At 37.8% G+C, this 13,501-nt stretch overlaps 1 protein-coding gene across 1 annotated transcript in view; it reads left to right on the top strand.

Moving 5' to 3' along the window:
• Positions 1-13,501, top strand: part of SMURF2 (SMAD specific E3 ubiquitin protein ligase 2) — a gene marked incomplete in the record, with an annotated part of 2,869,016 nt that overhangs the window by 990,729 nt on the left and 1,864,786 nt on the right.

The raw sequence follows: 13,501 nt of genomic DNA on the forward strand, positions 1-13,501 counted from the left end.
CAAAACAGCGGACTACCATTCAGACTACCCCCTGCCACCCAAACCTTAACAACAAACGCATCAGACTATGCATGGGGGGCTCATCTGGCAGTGAAGTGCTTTCAGGGCAAATGGAACCCAAGCCAAATGCACCTACACATAAATCAAAAGGAAATGTTAGCTGTACAGAATGCTCTGACAGCCATCAAGGACCACATTCTTCCAGGACAACTAATGGCAAAGACGGACAACGCCACTGTCATGTGGTACATAAACAAGCAGGGGGGTACACATTCAGCCATAGCATTGTGGAACACAGCCTTGAGCTACCAAGTGAATCTACAAGCTCAATTCCTGCCAGGAAAACTAAATACACTGGCAGACAGACTAAACAGAAACCTCATGGACCCACACGAGTGGAAACTGGAACCATGGATTTTCAACATGTTGACAAGTAGGTAAGGGAGCCCAGATATAGACCTGTTTGCCTCCCCCCAGAACTGTCAATTGGACAAATTTTGCACAAGGATTCCCCACAAGCTAGCTTGGAAAGCGGATGCTCTATCCTTCAGCTGGAAAAATCTATCAGTTTATGCCTTTCCTCCTCTGCCTCTGCTCTCCAAGGTACTACTAAAGATCAAACAGGACAAGCCAAGGACGATTTTAATTGCACCAGACTGGCCACGCCAACATTGGTACCCCCTCTTGTGCAGTGTGTCACGCTTGGCCACATGGCACCTGCCTCAGACTTCTTCCCTGTTGTCTCAGCAGGAGAACCAGATTCTGCACCCTTCGCTGCAAACTCTGAACCTAGCAGCCTAGCTAATTACCTAACCTCTCCTTTACCATCCCTCAGTAAATCCGTGATGGATATCATTTTAGAGGCAAGGAGGCCTAGTACTTGAAAATCTTATGCTGCAAAATGGAAAGGATTTTGTGCCTGGAATCAATCTCAAGGGATGAGCGCAGCAGTGCCCAATTTACCTCAGATTCTACAATACTTGACTGAGATGCTTCATAAGGGCTTGTCCTTTTCCTCCATCAAAATTCATGCCTCAGCCATTTCAGCTCATTACAGCACAGAGCCTCCCCTCTTCTTTCACCCACTGCTCAAGCAGTTCCTCCGAGGGGCCAGAAATTTAAGGCCACCCAGGAGAGCTCCAACCCTAGCCTGGGACCTTAACTTTGGCGATTCTGAATGCCCATGACTTGTTTTGCCGTTTTACTGGACAATTTCAGGCCAATAAAGCCAAACCCCACTAGCTGTAGTTATGCATATTTCGGCCTTGTTATGACCTCATCAGCACAGCACAAGCAGAGTGTTTGACTAAGCATTAGAAACACAGGGCTGTTATACCCAGCTGATGTCCATTATCATAAGGGTCACTGCAAAAATATCCCAAACAACAAGCTAAAACAATGAGTGAGAAGGTCACTGGAAAACCAGTCAGTAAAAACAAAATGAAAACTACAGCACATCTGGAACTTCACTGAGTGACCTCCCAAACCTCTTGTATCAGAGATACATGGGATATATGCAATGATCCATATGAACATCAGTGTTTTAGTTTGTTGTTTGGGACATTTTTGCAGTGACCCTTATGATGGATATCCGCTAGGTATAACAGCCCTGTGTTTCTAATGCTTTGTCAAACACTCTGCCTGTGCTGTGCTGATGAGGTCATAACAAGGCCGATATATGCATATCTACAGCTAGTGGGGTTTGGCTTTATTGGCCTGAAATTGTTCAGTAAAACGAAACAAGTCATGGGCATTCAGAATCGTCAGCTGAAACACCTGATGTTAATAAGGCTCATTTGCATATATCCCATGCGCCTCTGATACAAGATGTTTGGGAGGTCACTCAGTGAAGTTCCAGCTGTGCTGGAGTTTTCATTTTGTTTTTACTGATTGGTTTTTCAGTGACATTCTCACTCATTGTTTTAGGATGTTGGAGCCAGGTTTTTCTGGATTGTCCATTTGAGGTCTGAAAGAATCTTTGAGCGCCAAACCAAAGGTAAGGGTTCGACTTCAAAGCTTTCAAAATCATTCCATTCCTGTCAAAGCCTTGGGATTAGATAGCTTGGGTGTGGTTTTGGTTTCAGAGCAGAGTCTGGCTGCTGCTCTTGGTCATACTGGTATGAAAGATAACAGTTTACCGGAGTGATCTTTTGATCCCCCTCAGCTTCTGCTTTCAGGCAGCAGAGAGAGCTCTCTCCAAGGCTGGAGAGCTGACGCCTCAACTCCTCTCTGCTCCACCAGCTCCTCAACTGATAACCTTGGGTCTTGATCCTGTACAGTCTATCCCCATCAGAACAGTTGATTCATACTAGCTGTGAGACAGTCCTCATTCAGGGCTCTCCTTAGACTTCGAGTCCTCACCGAACCCACCACCCACAGAAGCTCCTCAGATGCATAAGTGTAGGAAGAGACATAAATAACTGGACCCAGAAAGTGCACATAGTGTACTCCACTCTGTTAAAATCCAGGCACTTTAAGAGTGTGAGATAGATGGTGACGTAGGTTTAAAGGTCAGTTTTTTTAGATGTTACCTTGGAGTGGGATTTGAGAAAAGAGAAATTTATTAGGAAGGTACATCGTAAGAATACCTTCACCAACAGTTACTTGCACTATACTAGCCTTCATCCACGTTTTATGAAGGACAATATTCCTAAGGGACAATTTATTCGAGCATGTCGAATGGCAAGTGAGTTGGATGATTTAATGGGTGAAATTTAATTCATCACATCCTTATTTTTAGATAGAGGGTACGGTGAAGTATTGTTAAAAGGGCACGCCCAATATGTATTAAACAGAAGGGAAACACATTATCCAGCCATCCTTGATAGTGGTTATATTATAGACATGATAAGCAACAACCAAACTAATAAACAAATATAGACGAAAAGCCACCAGCTAGATGATAAATATTGTTTAATAACAAACAAAACTTGTACAGCTAAAACGTACTTTGAACAAACTTGCGACAAACTTAAAACGCCAAATAGAAACACTTAAAAAACAAGAATAGAATTCAATGTGAGCGCTTTTGTTTAAATATTTTAAACTTCCTCAGACAAAAAACATCTATTACATCACTTCCTTTTATAACCTTCACAGAAAATTGCGCCAAAATCAAATTCAAATTGGAGCATGCTCAGTAACTAAAAAATGGGAAATAGAATTTCTAAATACAATTCAAGGAATGCTTAAACAGCAGCAATTGAATACTAAAAAGACAATAATAATACATTATATTATATACAAATTTAAAAACTAATAATTTAGATCATTCTTTTTATATAAATCATGAAATCACAACTTCTCCAACCCTTAACATTTATAAATTATTAAATATTAAATAATAAAATGTCACAACTAATATATTCCATATAGTAAATTATCATATAACATATATTATTACATAGCTTCCTCCATATACACTCAAAATTATTAAAATACTTAAAATCAAATATTAAATTAATCTTGAATTTTATTACGAGTCAATGCTTTTAATTTTAAAATTGGCCCTATAGAACTTCTTTCATTTAAGCCTGGCATACACAAATTTTAAAATTAAAAGCATCGACTCGTAATAAAATTCAAGATTAATTTAATATTTGATTTTAAGTATTTTAATAATTTTGAGTGTATATGGAGGAAGCTATGTAATAATAATATATGTTATATGATAATTTACTATATGGAATATATTAGTTGTGACATTTTATTATTTAATATTTAATATTTAATAATTTATAAATGTTAAGGGTTGGAGAAGTTGTGATTTCATGATTTATATAAAAAGAATGATCTAAATTATTAGTTTTTAAATTTTTATATAATATAATGTATTATTGTCTTTTTAGTATTCAATTGCTGTTGTTTAAGCATTCCTTGAATTGTATTTAGAAATTGTATTTCCCATTTTTTAGTTACTGAGCATGCTCCAATTTGAATTTGATTTTGGCGCAATTTTCTGTGAAGGTTATAAAAGTGATGTAATAGATGTTTTTTGTCTGAGGAAGTTTAAAATATTTAAATGAAAGTGCTCACATTGTATTCTATTCTTGTTTTTTTAAGTGTTTCTATTTGGTGTTTTTAAGTTTGTCGCAAGTTTGTTCGAAGTACGTTTTAGCTGTACAAGTTTTGTTTGTTATTAAACAATATTTATCGTCTAGCTGGTGGCTTTTCGTCTATATTTGTTTATTAGTTTGGTCGTTGCTTATCATGTCTATAGTTTGCTTAGACGAAGCAGCCGTACAGCTAGATGACTCCATCGAAGGTACCGAAGGGTCGATTGGGAATTTAACAGCTTTGATTTTGAAATTAATGCAGCGTGTGGATATTTTGTATGAGAAACTAAACAAAAACGACGATGGTCGTATGAATAGGTGTGGAAAAGAAGCACCAATGCAACCTTCACAGACTAGTTTTGATTTTAACATCACTCCAGTTTGTTTTAATAACCAGATGGGCAGGAAGGAAGCCATAGGTTTGGACAATGGTGAAAAAGAGAAAGATGTTTCTGTTAATCAAGGAATGCAGTCGAGTAACTTTGGACTTATGCACAGAGATGGACAGAGAAAATCTGTTCCAATGCTAAATGAGTGGTTGGAATCATCGTTTGGTTTTTCTGGACAATCTAAAGGAGGTAATAATGCTAATATTGATATTGATCATAAATTAAATGATTTTGATAAATTAATGAAATGTAGGAAATTGCAACTTGAAAGTGCATATCTGAAAGAGTGCATCAGACTTAATATTATCCCTAAAGGGTTGCGCTTATGGTGATACCCTATGGGATTGGTTTATAATTCACCTATGCATATGGAACTGTTGCAGTTGTTCGATCGATGTGGCAAAGATCTTTTGAACATGCTGATTAAATATAATCAGATAGAAATTGATAATTTGATATCTGAACTTGATAAAATAATTAGAGCAGATGTTTCTTTTGATACAGTTCAATATGACATGATTAGAATATATAATAGTATTGATCAATACATTATCAAATTAAAGAATGCTGAAACAGAAAAAATTGAAAGAGACATTAAACAATACGCAAATGGGATAGCATATCCCAGACCTCCAGGTGGATTTAATAAGAAAACCAAAACTTATTCTTTAAATCAAGCTTATAGATCTGACCCTGCAAGAGAAGGCCAATATGAAATGAATCTACGTAATGATTTGGTATATGATGATGAATACCCTGAATTAAGATGCTCTGAAAGGCTTAAAAATAAAATTCCTTATGGTAACCAACAATCGGCGGGGTTTCAAGGTGCCAGGCCCAAAGATAAAAAATGGAGAACATAAGAATGCATAATGGTTCAGATATTGACGAGAATGGACATGAAACGATTATGCAACAATGTAGTAAGAGCCTATATAACAAGTTACGACAAGTCATTATGAATAAATCTGGTGACTTTAAAGTTTATAATTTTACTCAAATTGATTTTAATCAGGAAGTTGTGAATTTACTGTCAAAAGGTTTTTCATTTGTTCCTTCTAATACATTTGATGTTACTTCAACTATCATTGATATGAAATTGTTTTTAAGAAAGATTAACTTTTCATTTATGTTTCAGGATTCAATGTATAATGCATCACATAAATGTAATACATCAAGTATATATAATCCCCCCTTGCATCCTAAACTTTTAATGTGCGAAAGTCAGTTAAGGAATTTAGATAGAATTAATAAAAAAACTAATTATCCCTCAAATGTAAATAAAGATGAATTAGAAATTTTAAAATGTTTACAGAAAGGGAATATAAGAGTTATGAAACCAGATAAAGGGGGAGGGGCAGTGATTATGAATGTAGATTTTTATAAGAACAAAATGGAGTTGATCCTAAATACGGACACTTACGAAAAGGTAACCTTAAATGAGTTGAATTGTGCTTATAGAAAGATTTTTTTACAGATTAATGATACGTTTTTAGATAAACGAATAGATATTAATTTATTTAATTATCTTAATATTCTAACACCCAGGATTCTGGTGTTTTTTGGTAATCCGAAAATGCATAAAAATATAGAAGATCCCCCCATGCGGCCTCTGGTGGATGGGAGAGATTCCATCACGTCAGCATGTGCTAAGTATGTTGATTATGAATTAAAAAAAGTTATGATGAAAGAAGAATATATCTGTAAGGATTCCTGGACATTCTTAGAGCACATGAATCATATATCGTTTGATGCCAAAGATGTTTTGGTAACAATAGACGTATGCGATCTATATATAGTTATTCCCCATGATATTGGGCTTCAATGGATTAGTGAAGTTTTGTTTAAGTCTTCTGTTCAACGGGACTTAAATAATCTTATAATTGAATTAGTATTATATAATAATTATTTAAAATTTAATAATCAATATTATATCCAAAAGAAAGGGGTCGCTATGGGATCATCATGTGGTGGAACTTATGCAAATTTAGTTATGATGTCCTGGGAACAGACATTTATTTTTAATAGTAAATATAATAATTATATTAAATCATATCATCGGTTTCAGGATGATCTATGTTTAGTCTGGAATGAGAGTATAGATATTTTAAATGAATTTTTAAGTTATGTCAATGAAACCACAAACTTTTTCAAATTTACGTGGAATATTAATTTGGATAAAATTAATTATTTAGACATTAATTTGATGAAAGATTATGAGGCAAAAGTGTATATTTCCTTGATTTATAGGAAAAAACATATTCTAATGGCTTCCTTCATTATACTAGTGCACACCCTGAGCACCAAAAAAGATCTGTAATTAAAGGTCAATTGGTGAGAGCTGCGCGAATTATTACAAGATATTCAGATTTCTTAAATGAATGTGAATATTTAAGGAGAATGTTTATTAATAAGGAATATCCAATGTGGTTAATAAACAAATTAATTTTAGAAGTTATTGAAAAAAGAGAAAATGGTCATTTTAAACCAATTTTGCAAGGTAAAAGTGAAGTTGTCACTGATGCTGCAAGTAATGGAGATTTAAGTAGGTTTGACGATAGAGAGACTACCATAAGTTTAGATACATCTAGTAAAAATAAGAGAGTAGAAGAATTTTCAAAAGCCTTAGTTATCACTTTTTCACAAGATTATCAAATATTAAAAGAAGTCTTTCATAATAACTGGGAAACCGTATTTGGAGATGCCCAATATAAAAACCATATAGGTCAATCTCCAAAAATAGTTTATAGGAAAGGGAAATGTTTTAAAGATTTATTAAAATCTAATAATAATATAGGAATGTGTAAAAAAGTGAAGAGTGGAAACTATAGATGTGGAGCATGTAAATGGTGCTTTAAAATTCAAGAAGGAGATAGTTTCACTATACGTGATAAGAAGTATTATATTAAAAAGAAGTTTAACTGTAAATCTAAAGCAGTTGTTTACCTTGCAAGTTGTAATTCTTGTTTCTCCTTTTACATAGGAAAAACTGAGTGAACATTCACTCAGAGAATTTGAGCATGAATATGCCATAAAAAATTAAAAAATTAAACAACGCGCTAGCAAAACATATAAATGAATGTAATAACCATAATTTTAATTATATGGTAATAGATCAAGTGGAAATAGAAGAAAGAACCCCGTGGAACTTAATTTTAGAAGAAAGAGAACTTACCTGGCAAATTAAATTACAAGCTGATTGTATGCCAGGCTTAAATGAAAGAAGTTCTATAGGGCCAATTTTAAAATTAAAAGCATTGACTCGTAATAAAATTCAAGATTAATTTAATATTTGATTTTAAGTATTTTAATCATTTTGAGTGTATATGGAGGAAGCTATGTAATAATAAAATATGTTATATGATAATTTACTATATGGAATATATTAGTTGTGACATTTTATTATTTAATATTTAATAATTTATAAATGTTAAGGGTTGGAGAAGTTGTGATTTCATGATTTATATAAAAAGAATGATCTAAATTATTAGTTTTTAAATTTTTATATAATATAATGTATTATTATTGTCTTTTTAGTATTCAATTGCTGTTGTTTAAGCATTCCTTGAATTGTATTTAGAAATTCTATTTCCCATGTTTTAGTTACTGAGCATGCTCCAATTTGAATTTGATTTTGGCGCAATTTTCTGTGAAGGTTATAAAAGGAAGTGATGTAATAGATGTTTTTTGTCTGAGGAAGTTTAAAATATTTAAACGAAAGCGCTCACATTGAATTCTATCCTTGTTTTTTAAGTGTTTCTATTTGGCATTTTAAGTTTGTCGCAAGTTTGTTCGAAGTACGTTTTAGCTGTACAAGTTTTGTTAGTGGTTATATTATACCGGATAGGGAGGACAGTAGGACTAAGGCTGACACTGGAATTTTTTGCTGTTTAGACATGACTATAGATGGTAGGATTATAAAGAATATAATTCAAAATAATTGGAAAATCTTGGAAGGGAATCATGATTTATATCAAGTGGTAGGTACAAACCCTCGGTTTGTTTTTAAAACTCAGTTCAATTTGAAAACTATTTTTGAGAAAGAGAGAAATAAATTAGTTAAAATTTTATTCATACCAATAAGAATTTTGGTATGTATAATTTTTGCAGCTGTAATTCTTGCAGGTACATTTCTGAGGGCCCTTTTGTCAGTCTACACCATCTATCCCTCACTCTTAAAGTGCCTGGATTTTAACCGAGTGGAGTATACTCTGTGACACTGACTCCACATAGGAGTCATTGACAGAAGACATGGAGTTTGATGAAGGGGAGGGATCCCCTAGATCACCCCTTGAGGATGTCTCATTCGAAGAGATCCTCCAGCTTCTACCTCAGAAAGGAGGTTGGTCATATGAAGCCCCTTCCCAGGAGGAATCATTGTTACTGGAGGCTTTTGGTTCCAGCTCAGCTACTCCATGGCTAGTTTCCCCAGCTGATAGATGTTTTATTTAATCTCTCACTGTGCATGGAAGGAACTGGACATCACAGAATCAGCCCCCAGAAAACCAGACAAATATCTTTGTTGTCCCTAAAGACAATTCTCACTGGATCAAAGGCCCAGCACTGGATGCCATGGTAGTGGCAGCAGTCACAAGAAACAAGCTCACTGAGGAAAGCTGTTCTGTCCATCCCCCTAACAGAGAGTTCTGGGCTCTTGGCGCATTTGAAAAATGAGTTTGTGCTTCGGCTGTCTTTGCTTTAAGGTTGCTGAATTATTAGGCACACATGACTAGGTTTGACAAAGGAGCTTTTCAAGTTTTTTTCTGGGTCCATGTCTATGGAAGGCAGGAAAGCAGTAGATTTACATTTGGCAAACCTTCATTCCATGTTAAATGCCTCGATGCATGTCATATCCAGTGCAATGGAGGGTGTTTCTAGAGCCACAGGAACAGACACTACAGTAAGGAGGCATGCCTGAATATGTTTGTGTGACTTTGCCGAGCCTTTTAAGACTACTTTCAATGCCCCACTTGATGGTGCAACCTTGTTCAGCCTTAAGGTCAAAGAACACACACTCCAGGAGTGAACATGATGAGAAAACGTTCTGCCACAGGCATATGATTTTCTACCTCACACATTTCTAGAAATTAAAAAGGGGATAAGAAACTGTGGATCTGATGTCAGTCTTCACACAGTCCTTGACATTTGGTTCAGTTCCAAACCTCAGAACTGAGACAGCCATTTAATTCAGCTTGCGCTGTCCAAAATGTAGAGCCAGGCTCTACTGGTAATGCTCCTCACAGAGATTACTTCAGATCTCATTTGCTGCTTCACTGACCAGACGCGTTTGTTCATTCTCTCGAGCCTTGGCTTAGTTTTTTTTGAGTATTTTCTAATTTTTTTTTTACATTTTGTTTTTTCTAAATTTTCCTTTTTAACTCTTCATAATTCCTTGTATTTCTGCTCGCTTCTCCCCCTTCTTATCATAGCTAGTTTCCATCTATCTTCTACCATTGGTAGACTGTCCATTGTTGGTACTCCCTTTATATATCTTTAAATGTATTCTTTCATACCATCGCTAGTATTTTTGTTTTCTGTTAAAAAAAAAAAAAAAAATCTTTATCTATATTCTTTCTTTAGTGTGACTGCCTTCAATCTGTTATGGCAGAACAACAGGGCAAACTTTCTCCTTCTAAATCCTCTAAGGGCACCTTCGGATTCAAGAGTTGTAAGAAATGTGAGGGCAAAATGCTGAGTTCAGACGGGCATACCCTGTGTGTGTATTGCCTTGGTAAGATATATTTACAGGAGAACTGTGTGATTTGTCACTGATTTTCAACCTGTACTTTAACAGAAAGGAAAAACATGTTAATCTTGAAAGGACTATTTAAAACTGGATTTGACTAGGCCATTTCTGAGTCCAGAGAGAAAGGTGGTACTTGATCATCATCTTCTTCACCTGCATCAAAGGAAAGGCCTTTCTCTGTTCAAAAGTCCTCGAAACTGTCAAGAAAAATTGCTAAACCTTCTTCTGTACTGAAGAGTTCATCGACACCAGAGAATTTGACTGCATCGACTATTACTACTAAATTAGCTTCGGAGATGACAGCTTCTTCTTCTGTACCTACTGACACATCATTACCAAAGCGATTGGGGATTCTTCCGCTCCCAAGAACATCCTATTCCTCATCTGTGGACCCATTCAAAGACACTTCTTTTGTGGAAGTGAGACCCCCTAAATCTCTTTCCACTGCATCTGTTCTATCTACTGAGTGTCTCAGACAGACATAATGAGACTGGTGGATCAGCTACTGGTGACGAGGGGATTGCCCTCTGTTCCAAGCCACACTGGCGTCAGAACTGTTCATCCTATGACACTCCCATACCCTCCTTCTCCAACTCTTGCTGAGCCTTTGGAGCCCCCGATCCCGACTCTTACTGTCTTGGTTCCGGTAGCATTTTCGTCTCCTGTTCCAAGAACTGCCTTGAATAGCTCAGAGCTTTTGGCACTGGCGCCCTCCCAGGGTCGAGGCTCTCTGGTCAGGTCCGAGATGTATGGTACCTTTTCGGTTCCTTTGGAACCATCTATGTCTTTTAGTGCCTCAGCCTTTGCAGCATCGACCCAGGCTTGTATTCCGGAGGCTGTTTCCATTTCCTTGGTGCGGATTGTGACCCCGGTTCAGGAGGAGTCTGTTTTGGTTCCTTGCTCCCACCCCTCTATGGGGGGGGCAGCTTTCCGGCTTATGGAGAAGACATTGTTGGCTGGCGACTCGCATTCAGTGCCTTCCTGTCGGGATAGATTTTGGTATCCCCTCAACCTGAGCTACCATCAGTCTCATCCTCAGGACAGAGGGCACAAAGGTGTCTGGTAACACCTACCTTGGTAGTCTCTTCTTCGTATATTTCCCTGGATCATCCCCTGAGGACGTCCCTGCAAAAAGAAAGTGCAAGAAGAAGCACCTAGACTTCCCCGGAAGAGTCTTTCACTGAAAATACAGATTTTTGATGAAACGGAAGGTTCCCCTAGGTCACCCCCTGATGTTTCCTTTGGGGACATCCTAGAAATTCTGAAACAGAGGGGTGGCTGGTCTTCCTCCCAACCTTCCTCAGAGGAATCTGTATACCTGGAGGCTTTTTGTGCTCAACCCTCTACTTCCATTGATCTCACCGCCCACTGATAATCTAATTAAATTGATCACTCAGCAGGCATGGATGCCAAAGAGCCAATTCCCTAAGAGACCCCAATCGAATATTATCAGCCCCCAAAGAGGAACCACATTGGGCCAAAGGAATTCCCATTGACGCCATGGTGGTAGCAGCAGCCACCAGAAAGGAACTTGCTGAGGAAAGTCCTATCTATCTTCCTAACAAGGAGTCTAGGACTTTGGATAGAGTTGGGAAGCACATTTACGCTTCATCGACCTTTGCTCTAAGGTCCTTGAATTATATGGCGCAATTTACAAGACTACAGAAGGATCTAATCAAGGAGCTTTCATATACCCTTGAAGGAACAGTGGCTGAATGGGTACGAGATAGTTACTTTTTAGCTTGCAACCCTAGAAGCAATTTCTAACTCGTCCATGAGGCTTTGTTGCCCACGCAGCTGAAAAGATGACTAGGGCAGTGGGTTCAGGCATAGCCATTAGAAGACATTGCTGGATGCACTTGTGCGAATTTGCAGAGCCATTTAAAGAGTCATTTGTCAACGCTCCATTTGACCGATCTTCCCTGTTTGGTCCCAAGGTAAAAGATACCCTTGCCAGATGTGAAAAGGATGGTAAGACCCTTTCTGCTGTTGGCATACATTTCTCCACTCCTCAGAGACCGTACTCTAGGAACCAGAGGAACTAGAGGAGTGGGAGACTATGGTTTAAAAATCCAAAGGCCCTTTCTAGGATTCACAAGGCAAAGACTTTTCCTGGGGCAGAAGGGGAAGCAATGTAAGATGCCGCCCTAGAGGCAGAAATGGTCCGCAAATCCAGGGGTCCAGAGACCTTCTCTGGTGCTCCTACCAGCACCCCTGAATTGATGCCCAATTGCCTGCCGCTGGAGGCTGTCAGGGGATGGCTTTGTCTGTACCAATCTGCCTGGCAAATGCTAACAATGGACAAATGGGTGCAGGGAATTATATCCAGAGGTTACCAGATTCCTCTATTACAACCTCCAAAACAGCAGAAAAAAACTCCCAGACGTACAACCCAGTCTCAGGGAAGCAGCAGTTCTAGAAATTCAAAAACTGCTAAGCAAGAGAGTAATCCAGAAAGTCCCACCAGACCAGAAAGGATCCAGATTTTACTTAAGATTTTAGTGCCCAAGAAAACAAGGGACTGGAGACCCATCTTGGATCTCAGCCAATTCAACAAGGCAGTTCAGCAAACCAAATTCTGGATGGTCATGGTTCAGTTGATACTTCCATTCCTGGAAAAAGACGAGTTGGATGTGCTCTATTGACCTCCAAGCTGCTTATTACCACATAAAAATGGAAATGAGCTCCAGGTGGTTTTTGCATTTCCAGCTGGGGGCCAGTAATTTCCAATTCAGAGCACTGCCCTTTGGACTTACCACAGCCCCGAGGGTGTTTACCAAATGCATGGCAGTGGTAGCAGCTCATCTAAGACTGCATGTGTTTCGAGTATGTCCATATAGCGAAGACTGGCTCTTCACTGCTGCCACTAGGTATCACTTAGAACAGGCAAGAGATTACACCATGCACCTCTGTGCATCTCTAGAAATAACTATAAACTTTAAAAAGTCCACACTTCAACTTACTCAAAAACTGGACTTCATTGGAGCTCACTTAGACACTGTCTCAGGAATTGCATCTCTCCCTCCAGAAAGGCTACAGTGTATAAGATCCCAGGTCAGTCAATTACTACGCAATGACAAGGTCCCAGCAAAATTAGTTCTTCAAACCTTAGGCTCCATGGCAGCAGCAGTCACTCTAGTTCCTTTGGCAAGATATCATATGCAGATATTGCAGTGGCTACTAGCGTCCCAATGGTCTTTCTTACAACAACCAATGTCTCAGTTAATTCTGATTACTGATCGTTGCAAGCATGACCTGTTGTAGTGGCTATACTCCAGACAGGTTCTCTTGGGTTGTCCTTTCACTGTTCC

This window comes from Protopterus annectens, chromosome 8.part0 (assembly GCF_019279795.1).
Source record: "Protopterus annectens isolate FY-2018-M chromosome 8.part0, PAN1.0, whole genome shotgun sequence".
NCBI classification, from domain to species: domain Eukaryota; kingdom Metazoa; phylum Chordata; order Ceratodontiformes; family Protopteridae; genus Protopterus; species Protopterus annectens.